Raw genomic sequence first — 12,407 nt, 5'->3', positions numbered from 1 at the left:
TCCAGGTAGGGAAGGGGGAAGTGGCTTTTTTTCCATTCGGCAACAGAACTCTGGCAAGCGGTACCGCTGCTAACTTTAGTTGTGTAATCTGTACAATTCATGAAGCCCAAGAGCTATATAGTTTCTTAAAGTTATCAATATTTAGCTTCTTCTGGTGCTTTTTATGAAAGCAGGTCTATTCCAGGGACACTGTTAACTAAAAGATCAGTAGACATTCAGTCTAAAAATAAACACTCTTGTTCGAGCTCCTCAGTCCCAAACCAGCTGCAATGCAACACCTGGAACACCCTGGGAGAGGTTTGTTTAGAGAAATATTAAAACATTATCAATCTGACTTCCTGTGTAGCTATTTAATTATCTAACAGCCATTTGTACAGAATGTATCATGTGCCTACCTGAAAATCCCACTGGCACCACATCTTTTCCATGCTTGGAAAGAGTACAATTTCATTTACAGTTATCTTCTTCCAAAGAAAGAAGACAACTCTTCTCCCCAGGAAAAGCATACCAAAGAATTTACATTGATTCAGATGCTGGAAAAATAGATTGATTTTTCTCTGAACAGGAATTCCATAGCATATGGGAGAGCCCTTATTTATTAAGTTCTGTTTGCTTGCAAAAGCAAGGTTTTCCAGGGAATTCAGTGGGAATAGAGAGGGAGGGAACACTTTGGAAACTACTCTGTCAGGTGACGACACAAAATACTTATCCCACCTCAGACTACATGGGACAAAGAGTAAAACAGAGATCTGAAAATCTAATACTTCTGCTTTGTATATGCTATTTGATCACAGCATTATAAAACATCATCATTAATTTAAGCACCCAAAACCACAGAGCAGATCACTAAGAGGAACCTGTACTTAGCAGACTGCCACTGCACCCTAAACCCAGTGAAACATCATTACTCACAGAAAGAGCATGCACAGGGCACAACACCACCCTGTGAGCAGAGAGGAGGAATCTCCTCAGGACTGCAGCTGCAGAGACTCAGGCTGAGCTTCTGCCTCATCTTCATTACCCCTTCTTCACTCAGTGCTTTGTCTTCTGTTTAAGCTGTGGCAATATTCTGGCTGGTTACTTTTTGCATAGTTCCAGGGGTTCAAAGGGGAAATTGCTATAAGCTAAGTTATCTCTTCCTTCCCTTCCCTTTAAAAACCAAACAAGATCATTGTCTTGATACATCTTGGCAAGCAGGACACTTGGCAGGAGAAGTAACAAAACTCTTTATAGACAGGGAGAATTTTGGTGGATTGCATTGTTTCAAAACTCCTGGGGACCATGTGGGGCAGTTCCTGGGAGGCATAACTGAACCCTTACATAACCATCTGTGTGGAAACCAGAATTCCACAAATCCTCAAGAGATCATGCTGCGTTCCGTGGGTGCTAGATGCAATACAACAAGATCATGCCTTTCCGAGAAGCCTGTAGAGTAGAATTTCAGACACCTCACTCTTCTGTAAGCTACTGTCAGAAGATATTGCTTTAGTTTATACAATCTCCTATGCCTTAGGAATTCCGATTTAGAGCATTTAACTTGATAATCCATTGAAATGCTGATATAGCAACAACCAATTCCCCTCCTTTTTCAAGCGAGAATGATGAACAATTAAACAAAGCTTTCACAGTAGGATGTGTTTTTCTCCTGATTTTGTTTGGACACAAAACTGATGCTGCGTCACTTATCTATTCCACATTCTGTTCCTCTGCCAGTACCTTTTAACTAAATCTGACACTGAGATTACTTCCTGCTCCCACACATCTTCCATGAAAATCAATGACCAAGAAGAACAGAGAAAACCCATTAATGGTCTCAGTGAAGCGAAGATGGGTTTACCAATTGCAACAGTTATCTCAGCAGTCACGGTGCCTTTGGCAGCTGAAAACCATTGTCTGTTTTGCCAGCAGGAAGTTGGCAGTCAGGAAGCAAACACCGTGTCCAGGACCAGGCACAGCCCCACAGCCCTTTGCAAGGGGACAACTCAAGTAGGTTAAAGAGATGAGAACAGGGAAAGTGCACTGCCAGCACAAGTGAGGTGTCAGAATATTGTGATTTGGGGAAGCAGCTGGAAAACAAGGATAAGCATGTTAGGGAATATGGAGGGGAAGTCAGATTAATAGTGGGAAAGGTGAAAAGGTAACAGACAGGAACACAGCTTGACACTAGATCTAGTGCTCCCTGCCCTAATTTGTGTTTGGGTGCCAGCTGACAAATCTAACTTGTCAACCACTTGGATATCATCTATTCTAACTCAGGCTTGAATAGCTGGACTTTTTATCTGAAGCAATTTCAGTGGCCATGAATAATAACCTCTAAGTGCATAATAATGGTCTCTATCCTGACTACACTCCCATTAGCTAGGAATGCAGAGCACTAGGAGAGCACCTGAAGAGCTGAACAGCTGGTACTGAGAACCCAACACTTACACAACATGGGTCAAGAATTCTACTTTGGGGTAGCTCTAATTTGCTTTCATGAGCTGAGCACTGTCTGGCAGTGGGACTGCAGCTCTTGGAGTTTATCTTCTGGTTTGCCTTCATTCAAAAATATCTCAGTCTGGGTGTTTTGAAATGTTTCTGCAGTGCAAACCAAAGCACAGTAAGTAGTGACAATTGGAAGAATCCTAATTTGAACCAAAAGGCTACTGCAGATACACCCAATGTGCACTATGTGACCACACTCACAGCAGTAAGTAGTGGAGGAGGGAACCTCTATAAAAATGATTTCTCAGTATAGGGCCAAAGATTTTTATGTGGTGATAGTGGATGTTTGGGAAAAACTTTCTGTGAGGCTACAAAATTACTCTGATAAATAAGCTGACAAAAACAAAGGTAATGTGAGACTCTCCGTCAAACTAAAAAACAAATGAAACAATAAAATCTCTCAAAATTAAAAAAATCTCACACAGTCAAAGAGATTTCTGAAGCAGTCTATGTGCTTGTCTTTTGTCTTCACAAGTTATGTTCTTGAAGCAGAAACTATATCCTGCTAATACACATGACACCACAGGGCCCAGTCCAAGGCTAAAACCTGAAATACTGGAGTAGTTTCTCAGAAACACCAGAAAAAGAGACACACAGAGACAGCTAATCCAGGAACTGTGAGACAACCTAGCCAGCTCTCACCTCCCCAGACAAAAAAAGCACATTCTTCCCACATCCCCCAAAGGAGTGGAAACTCACAGTTACAGATTACAAAATTAACAGTTTATGATCACCATTACTGATACTTTCAAAAACTTCCTCTCCAAAATGTTACCAGCTTCTAAAATAATAAAGTAACACACAAAGTCAATACATAATAAGCCAGACAAAGTACACGATCCCTTTGGTACACATTTACAGGTGGCTGAAGTGTTACATAATGCATTGATAAAATCCTTTGTCATAGTAGTAAAGCAACAGCTACTTATTGAATATCTATCCTGTATTTTTTTTTATTTATTGTAAGATAAAATAATCAATGGATCTGCTAGCACTTTTTAAGGAAAAAAACCCACATGAACTGTATCAGAATACTGCAGAATGTTTTCATTCACAGCCTCCCTAAATGAGGAGCTTTGAATGTGTACTTATCTTATTTTCCTCCCCTATTGTGTCCCTGTTTTCATACAAATGAAACATTTGCATCTGTTCTCTAGATTACAAACACGCCAGCTTTGATTTTGTAGTTCAGACCATCTCCTGCTGTTTTACAGACAACAAACTTAGGACTAGTCAGCATCTCCCAACTTCAGCTGAAAACTGCATTGTATATGGATGAAAAATTACATGTTGCTATTTATTTGGAAAGAAGGAAAATATCCTTTGTGTTTAAATCATCACTGTGTAACAAACCTCTCAGTTCAGAGAAGGCAGACCCTCAGCTGATCTAACTGTAACAAATGCAACACATTGCAGCCAGCCATTGCTTCCCACAATGTGAGAAACTGGAGGGCACCCACTGACCTCAGCTGACACACACGTAAATCAGCCAAAGGACCTGAAATTTCACATAGCGTATAATTCATGGAACTTGCTGCCATAGGATGCGGCTCAGGACAAAATTAGAAATAGATTAAAACATAAAAAGGAAATCAATAAATGAGGGTGAGATTTGGTGATTACTATAACAAAAATCTCCAGATGTAGCTTATATTGGTAATTAGTGGCTGTGAAAAGAGCAGGCCCAGTGCCCAGTATGAAATGGGTAACTCCATCCAGTTCCTCTCCGAAGTGGTTTAAAACTGGATTAGGACCAGAGGAGTAAATACCAGCACATAACACCATGACAACCAGAAATCGAGTTGACAGATGGCATGTGGTCTCTTTAGAGGTCCTACTCACTACCTACAATCTCTCTTTTTCATTGCCTCTGGTCTCCCAAATCAACACATCAAAGCATTCATAATAAGTAGAAAGTAGAGTACAACAGTACCTTCTGCCTTTTAAAAGCATATATGGGTTAGAGGGAAGGGAAGGGAAAAAGAAGTAAAGAGTACTACCTTTATTTTAGATTATACCTCTCTAGACATGTGAGAGAGGGGCCAAGGAACAGTCTCTGGGCACAGTCCATTGACAAAAATGTCATTTCATTACAGGTACTGTGTTGCCTGCTCAGAAAAGGTCACAAGATCAAAGCTAACAATGTACCATTTATCCTGCTCTGAAACTCTTACAGATACTTTCTTCCCCAACACAGCTTATAAAGCAAGACCATGACCCACGTGTCACAAATAATACTTTCACAGATTTCCCGATAACACAAACTGGCTGCACAAGATTCAGCCTCCAACTCTATTAATCTGTATCCAATATTCAAGTCTGCTCTTTCCACAGAAAAAGAGATACCTGACAATTCCATACACTTGAAAAAGGTTTTCCTCAACTCACTGAAGTTTATCTTGGAATTATTACAATATTGTGAAAGGCAAGCAGCAACAGCTACTTTTAAAAATCAGACTACCACTAAACTACCAGTGTTTTTCAAGTAGTTATTAAGAAACCCCAGAAAGATTCTAGATCTCAGAATGTGCATTTTTGCAGTAAAAAGGAACCCGGGTAATTTCACATTGGCATCTTTATTTTGTGTGCAATAATTTTATAGGAAAGATAAGATTACTACTTAATGAAGTTTATTTTGTTTTTTCTGTGATGAGGCAACATTCTGCCCCGTACAGAAACTGCATTTAGCCCTTGTTTGGTAGGCCAATGTCTAACACCCCATTTAATTTAGAAAAATTAACCCCAAACCAATAAAAAGTAATTCCTTTGTGAAGTGCTAAACTAAGCCAGAGAAATGTGCAAACAAAGCCTTCTCTTCCAAGTATTTACACACCGTCAGCATGCTTTAATATAAATTTCCACCCTGCCTGTCCTCCCCTGAAGCAATGCATGTATGACAACACTTCAGAGCATGTTTTAATGGGATTTTCCAGTCAACCAAAAATCAAATTGCAGAGAAGTTATGAAAGAGTCATAAACACATATTTCATCTTATTGAATTATATGGTAACTAGGCAAAAGATAATGAGGCACAACTCCTTTAGAGATTTTATTAAGTTTTCTGTCACACTGGGGAATTGCATAAAGAGAGCATACAGAAAGTTGTACACCACCAGAATCCACAGAGCAGCTGCAGTAAAACAGAAAGGTAAAGAGCCCTACAAACTAGGGGAAAAAAAGGTAGATTTAAAATATTAAATACTCTTATTTCCTTCTCTCAACACCCACGTCCATTATTTCCTACATAACTTTACCTGAATTTCCAAACACATGAAGATGCACACATTATTTTACTGCATTGCACTTATTTTTTTTTTTATGAGTAGGATTTGAACAAACCTACCCACAAAGCTCATTTACACATTTAGGGTATAGCAAAACACGTTTTGACTTCAGACTTGAAGAGGAGTCAAGGAATTTCTCCTCCTTTCCTGCCACTGCCACCCACCCTTCAGTGGGGATAAGCCCCCTGATGTGGCTGATGCAATTCTGTGCTCTGCACTTCAGCTCTGTCCCTCTCCCACTGAACTCCCTCTCCTCTCTGCTGCTCTGCTCCCCAGGACAGCCACAGAAAGGAAATGTGAACTTTCCAGACTGCATCTGCCACCAAAGTCAACCTCCCAGGCAGATAGTTTTGCATCCCTTTTGACCTCTAGTCCAGCAATTTTACTCATGGTCCCTTCCAATCCACTACTATGGAGCGGTAGAAAAGCTTAAATTCATGGCAGTTTTCCTAGAGGAAGCACACTGATCGAGAGCATGGAGGCATTCTGAACATCATAACTGGAGAAAACACTGGAAGGTGAACTAACATCTAATTCAAACTACTAACATCTAATTCAAACTGTGATTTATGAGAAATAAGGATCACAGTGAAGCTCTAAGTCACAGCTGATCAACAAATCCATACCTACCAGTATCAGCTCATACTTATAAACAATTTTTTGCACTTTCCAGCACTGTAAAAAACTGTAGAGCAGCTCCCAAAACTCAAACAATAATTCTACTGTTGCTCTTCTACTCCTTATGAAGGGAGTCAGTACAACACCCATTCTGCCTGAGTAGGAAGCACAAAAATGCGTGTAACAAAACCAACTCACAGGATGTTCATATTGAAGTTCCTAAAACTCACATGCCAAATTGATGTGTCAAATTTGTGTGTGCAATTCACTGTGTTTGAAGATGCAATTTATCTTAGTTGTGTCAAAAGCATACACAGAATAAAATAAAGTTAGCTCTTGAAAACTTCATTCATAACTGACAGATCCTCTAGGATCTAACACGTCTAACATTTTGCTCTTGGAAGATTTTTAAGGGTCTTCCCCTATTCCCCCACAAGCCTGAACACCTACTCCAGGATACAGAAAATGTGGAGTCTTCTAATGCAAAAAAATACACCACTGATACTTTTTAGGTCTGGTAACTCATTCACATGTGTAATACACTGCAGAAGTCACTGGAAAGATCCCAGATGTGCTGTCCATCAGCAGGTGCATCTCCACCCTGTGTACTTCTGGTGTAGATTGCTTCACTCATCCAAACAGTTACACAGAACCACAGAGCAGCTAAGGACTGTCAAAACATTGTCTGGTCCAACCTTTTGTGTGGAAGGCAGCCCTGATGAGGTTATCTAGCACCCAATTGCAAAACAAACCCTCTAGTTACAGGGATCTCCCCATGGTCTTGGGGAGGTTGTTCCAGTGAATGATTGATCTCACTGTAAAAAATTTACACTGAGATCAATCAAAAATTTACAGTGAGATCAACCATAAATCATAATATTTTATTACATGGAGATGAAAATTTTGATCAAATCTTTCGCCAAGAGTTCCTAACAAATAGCCACAGTGAAAGTGCTTTGATGCCTTTCCATTTTTGAAACCTGCAGTTCTGATGAGCTTGTAGTTGGGCACTTCTTTACAGTTCACCCTAAGTGGCCTTTCCATAAAAGATGAGTTTGTTCACCTTCTCACCTTCTTGCTTGTTTTAAAATAAAACAGATCAGGTCCCTGCTGCAGCTGACTGCAGAACACTAGGGAAGCAGTGAAAATGCAAAACCCAGCAAGGATGGAGTGGAAAAGGAAGAACTCCTGTTCTCAGGCAGAGGGAGAAGCTTAGATGAGTTAAGCCGCTTATGCAGCCACACAGTCAATAGGCAACGCCTTCATTTCATGCTGCCCACAGCTCTGACAACCAACAGCAGCAAACAGCAAACACAACAGTGAGTCCATTCCATTCCTGATATCACAAGTGCTCAGCAGTATTGAAATAAAATATCACAGACTGTGCTCGTTTCAGCTGCCACAGGAGAAATCTATAGAAAAACCAGCAGGAGATTAAACTAATTCTGACCCTGAAACCTCATTTAACCCTTCCCCATTCCCCACAGCCATGAGAATGGAGACTAGGGACAGAAAGACAAACAGAAAGTTGTTTCTCCTCCCAGGTTTATTTAGTGAATGGTAAGAGTTACAGCCTGCAAATAAAAGCTGAAGAATATACACAAGGTCAGTAAACAACTCACTGATAAAGCTGGAGAAACAGCCAGGTGCAAAAGTTCACAGGTCTGCTGAAGCCACTATTTATGAGTTTTCCTGTTAGGATGCCATAAACTGCCTTCACACCAGTGAGTTAACAGATTCACACCTTCTGAGCCATTCTTCATTGCCAAGTAGGAAACATTTACAAATACAGCTGAATATAATAAATATTACAGTTTAGACAGTTATGTTAAATGGTTAATTTAATGATTGGGATTTTAATGAAGAATTGCTGTAAAGTGAATCTTGAAACTGGTCCATCCATTGTTATACTACAGGAAAACAAAGAGCTCAGCAAAACAGGAATATCCAGAATTACAACAATTCTTGGTGTAAACAAACAAACAAAAAATCTCACCCACCCTAAAGTTCTGACTAATATAGATTTTCTGCAGTTTCAGGTGACAAAATGAATACTTCACTGGGATTAAGTTTTATGTATGACAAATTACTCCTATCCTACACATGGTGCCTCTGGATTTGACCACTTAATTTGACCATCACTTAATTTGACCACTCTTGGAGTAATCATATTGGTACAGACTGACCACTAAGATGAAAAACTGGAAGTATGTTGAGTGTGTGATCTTCAAATATGAGATGCCAGCTTTCAAAAATAATTTCAGAAGCAACATGAGAAGGCTGGTTCAAACACTTTAAATGAAACACCCCACTGAGCAGGTAAGAAATGTGAAAAATGCAAGGGATCTCAAAGATCTTTCAAGATGCAACTGCAGGATAGTCTGTCTCTCCCTCATGCAAAGATATCTGGTTAAAAAAGTGATCTATTAGCAGAAAGCAGCATTTCTGGTTTGAAAACCAGAAATGGGCAACACTTCTTGTGCTACTACAGTGTGCATGTCTCACACACAATACTCCTCTGGTTGCTAAGTCCAGTATAGTGGGCTGTGCAAATGTATTTATTGCCTGATTTTATAAATTTAGTTCTGAACAGATGCCTAACTTTTATTCAAAGTTGAAGTTATTTTTCCAGGTGATTATGTATTATTAAAAATAAGCAACAGCCTGAAATAGGCACAAAAGAGCTCTGAACAGATGTGTTTTCTTAGCAAGCCAAAATCCATGGTGTGATTTTAGGTGGTTAGCATGGGATTTATTTTTCTAACTGTCAAGGCTTTATTTTTGAAATGTAGCTATTCTAATAATAGTATTCAGCAACCTTGATTAAAACACTGATTACTTAATAATCAGCACCATCAAAAATGCCAGCAAGAAAAGAATGGGTTAGGTGTATTTCACACAAATGTGTATCAAATTTTGCTTAACAAGAATCAGTAAGACAAGTAAAGGTAAACAAGGAAAAGTCTGGGTATGGTCAGATTAGATTTTAAAAGGTCAAACAGTTACCAACATCTGAACTCAGCTGGCAGGAGAACAGAGGAGACATTAGGTCATTCAGGCCACTCCTTTGCAGCTCTCTAGGGTTCTCCTCTGCACACTGCAAGTGCTTTTGTTTTTAATGTGGAAGAGGAGAGGAAGCAATGGTGCAGGCAAGAAAGTAGATTGTCTTTGGGGGCTGAAGCAAAACAACCATTAAAGAAACATCAGCCAGACCAGACAGCATCCTGGAAACACAGCTGATGGGAAGTCATGAAAGAGAGAGATGAAAATGAGCAACAAAATTCAGGACTGAGCTGACAAACTGAAAGCAAAAGTTCTTAACAGGATGGTGTAAAAAATTAGAACTCCTGCTTACAGGAATCTGGTGTAATTTGTTGAGTAAATGGGAAGAAATGACACAAATAAGATTTACTGGAAAAATGGAAGAGGGAAGCAGAGGGGCAAAATGGGTTAGGTTTTCCCCATGGGCTACCAACCACATCTCCTGTTCCTTGCCTGTCTAGCTGTTTCTCCGAGCCAGGTAAGAGCCAAAAACAAGTCAGAGAGGTCTTTGTTTTCAACCTGATTGGTCCTGTGATCTGCCTCACCCAATTTCCAAACAGAGTATGGAAATTTCACTATCACAAGTGAGGGAGGTCACAGAGGCAGGCAGAACAAAATGCTGGACAAGAGGATCACAGGAAAAAGGAGCTGTTTAAAATGACAGAGCAAACAAAAATGGTTCACACTGCTGTAGTCTAAAATTAGCACAGTCCTGAAGTATATTTTATTCTGCTTTTGCCACAGAATTTATTCATGACTCTAGATAAATTACCTAAAAATGCTGTTCCAATGTGGACACCAACTATACACACTTTATTTTAGGGACACATCTCCCAAAATCTGACTGTTTGATTTGCAAAAGCAGAATAGGTTTAGAACAGACATTCCATTTATTTGCACCTGTGCAACTTAACATAAATGAGGACAACTGAACTCAATATCCTGAAAAAAATCAGATCCTACCTGGACCAGATTTGGTCTCCACAGTTTTATCTTTCACTCTTCATGTGGAATGGGAGGATGATTTCCTTGTTTTAGGAGAGTTTTCTCAATTAAGGGGAGAACTAGTTGAGTGCTGAGATCTAAGGTGATAAGCACAACAGAAGATACAAGGAAATTTGTAATTCCATGGTCAAAGCAGAATTTGATACAGATTTGAGTCACATCAAGAAAACTTCTTGACACCATACAACCAAAGTAAGGAGGAGAGACCAAAATACTGCCTGAGTACAACAGGATTTTTTAATGCAAGAAATATTATGTTATTATTTAATAGAAAACGGTAGCTTGTTCTAGATGTATGAAGAGACTGAATTAAAGTGAACTTCAAAACTTCAGTTCTCCATTTGTGTTTCTGGAAGTGGCACTAAGAGTACAGTTACTCTGTGTGTAACTATCCACTTCTCTCAAAAGAAAACTGATAACCAAGTTATAATCTCAACACCTGCATATATTACAACCAGATACAATGCTTTGTTCTTTTGAGTACACTAGTTGAAAACAAATTTCTGGATGAACTTGTGTGAGAAAAGGATAATCCAAGTTTCACCCAGGGATTTCTCAACATCTGCTAGTTCCAACAGTACAGAATTACTCAGGATACCAGGTTCCAGCCTAATCTGTTCCAGAAAATGAAGTTTTCTAGTCTAAAAGAGGTTAAAGTGAGATGGCTAAAACTGAACAGATAAGTAAAAATCTCACTCCTGTTTCCATGCAAAACTCTTACACACAAGTTCCCTGTCACCTCTTCTCTGGATTGTAATCTCACTGCCCTGGTTCAGCAAGAACTACTCTTGCAATCTCAGTCACCTTTACTAGGTAAGTCTCCTCAGACTGCTCATCACCTCTTGCACTTGTAAACCTCCCCCACACTGCTTTATCAATGGCACTCCCTCTGTTCAACACAAGGGCCAGAGCGTTCAACCTCCCAGTTGCATAACCCCTTCCCACAGGTGTGTGTGTCTGTGTCCATAACACACACGTGTACATTAAAAAACAGGGATTCTACACGCATACCTAATCATTTATGTACAACTAAAAAAACTCTTTTCCTCCCAATCACTTTTCCTTGAGCCAGTATAAGCATCCGTATGGCAGTGCAGGGAAAAAGACATGATTACTAACAAGGTTAATCAGAAAAAGGGTTTAAAAGGTCAGTTTGAATCTGGTGGTAATGCTCCGTGCCACTCCCTGCCCCTGCTGTATCAACAATGGTGCCAGCACGGGGACAAGATGGTAAAGGAGGTGGTAATGAGCAGAAAAAGTACAACTAGGGGTTTTTTCAGTCACAGTCAATAGTAATGATAAACTGAAGGTCTTGACTTTAATCTAGAACAGCAACACCTGCACAACTGTCCCTCTTCCCTTCACAAACTTTTCTATGAGAACTTGAAATTCTTTCAAGTGTTTTCCTGTGCTTCGTCCTTTTACTCACGGGCTCCATTCCTCTCTGCTTTGTTCCCAATCACCGCCTGCTCTCTCACTCCTCAACCAATGCAACACTGAATCTGAGCTTCAACCGTGGTAGCACCGAGGCTCCCTCTGCCCCTCCTGTTTCCTGTGGATGTGGATGAATTGTTCCCTTGCCAGCACCAGGCCTAAGAAAAGTCCCCCAGAGCCCGGGAGGGTCGGGCTCATTCCCACACACACCTTCCCAGCCCAGCAGCCACAGCCTGAGCCTGTCCTGGCCACCGCAGCTCCCGCACTGACGGGGCCTCTGGGTGACCCTGTGGAAAAAGTTCTGACAGGAATACGAGCCTCGGACGGCTGCGGCTGTGCTCCGCGGGTTTGTTTTGGGGGATGGTGTTTTTTAAAACTTCGGAGAAAAACACATCAGCTGCCTATTTTGGAGAGAGTCGCTAAGCTCTTCCAAAAGAGAAATCCCGTAGGATTCTTCCTTTGTTCAATACACTCCATACATTTTCTCCTCCGGCTTAACTGGAAATGGCAGAAACCCTTGGAGAGGACTTTACCGGGAGG

At 40.4% G+C, this 12,407-nt stretch overlaps 1 protein-coding gene across 1 annotated transcript in view; it reads right to left on the bottom strand.

Moving 5' to 3' along the window:
* The window catches only part of PRRG1 (proline rich and Gla domain 1), a 28,832-nt gene extending 18,321 nt beyond the window's left edge, over window positions 1-10,511 (bottom strand). Inside the window, exon 1 of the mRNA XM_005424856.2 lies at window positions 10,392-10,511. The gene's annotated coding sequence lies outside the window, so the exon portion shown is untranslated. The remainder of the gene's footprint in view (window positions 1-10,391) is intronic.
* Between the last annotated feature and the right edge of the window lie 1,896 nt (window positions 10,512-12,407).

Source organism: Geospiza fortis, unplaced genomic scaffold, assembly GCF_000277835.1.
Source record: "Geospiza fortis unplaced genomic scaffold, GeoFor_1.0 scaffold20, whole genome shotgun sequence".
Lineage (NCBI taxonomy): Eukaryota > Metazoa > Chordata > Aves > Passeriformes > Thraupidae > Geospiza > Geospiza fortis.
The sequence above is the reverse complement of the archived record's forward strand: the minus strand, read 5'-3'. Positions and strand labels throughout refer to the sequence as shown.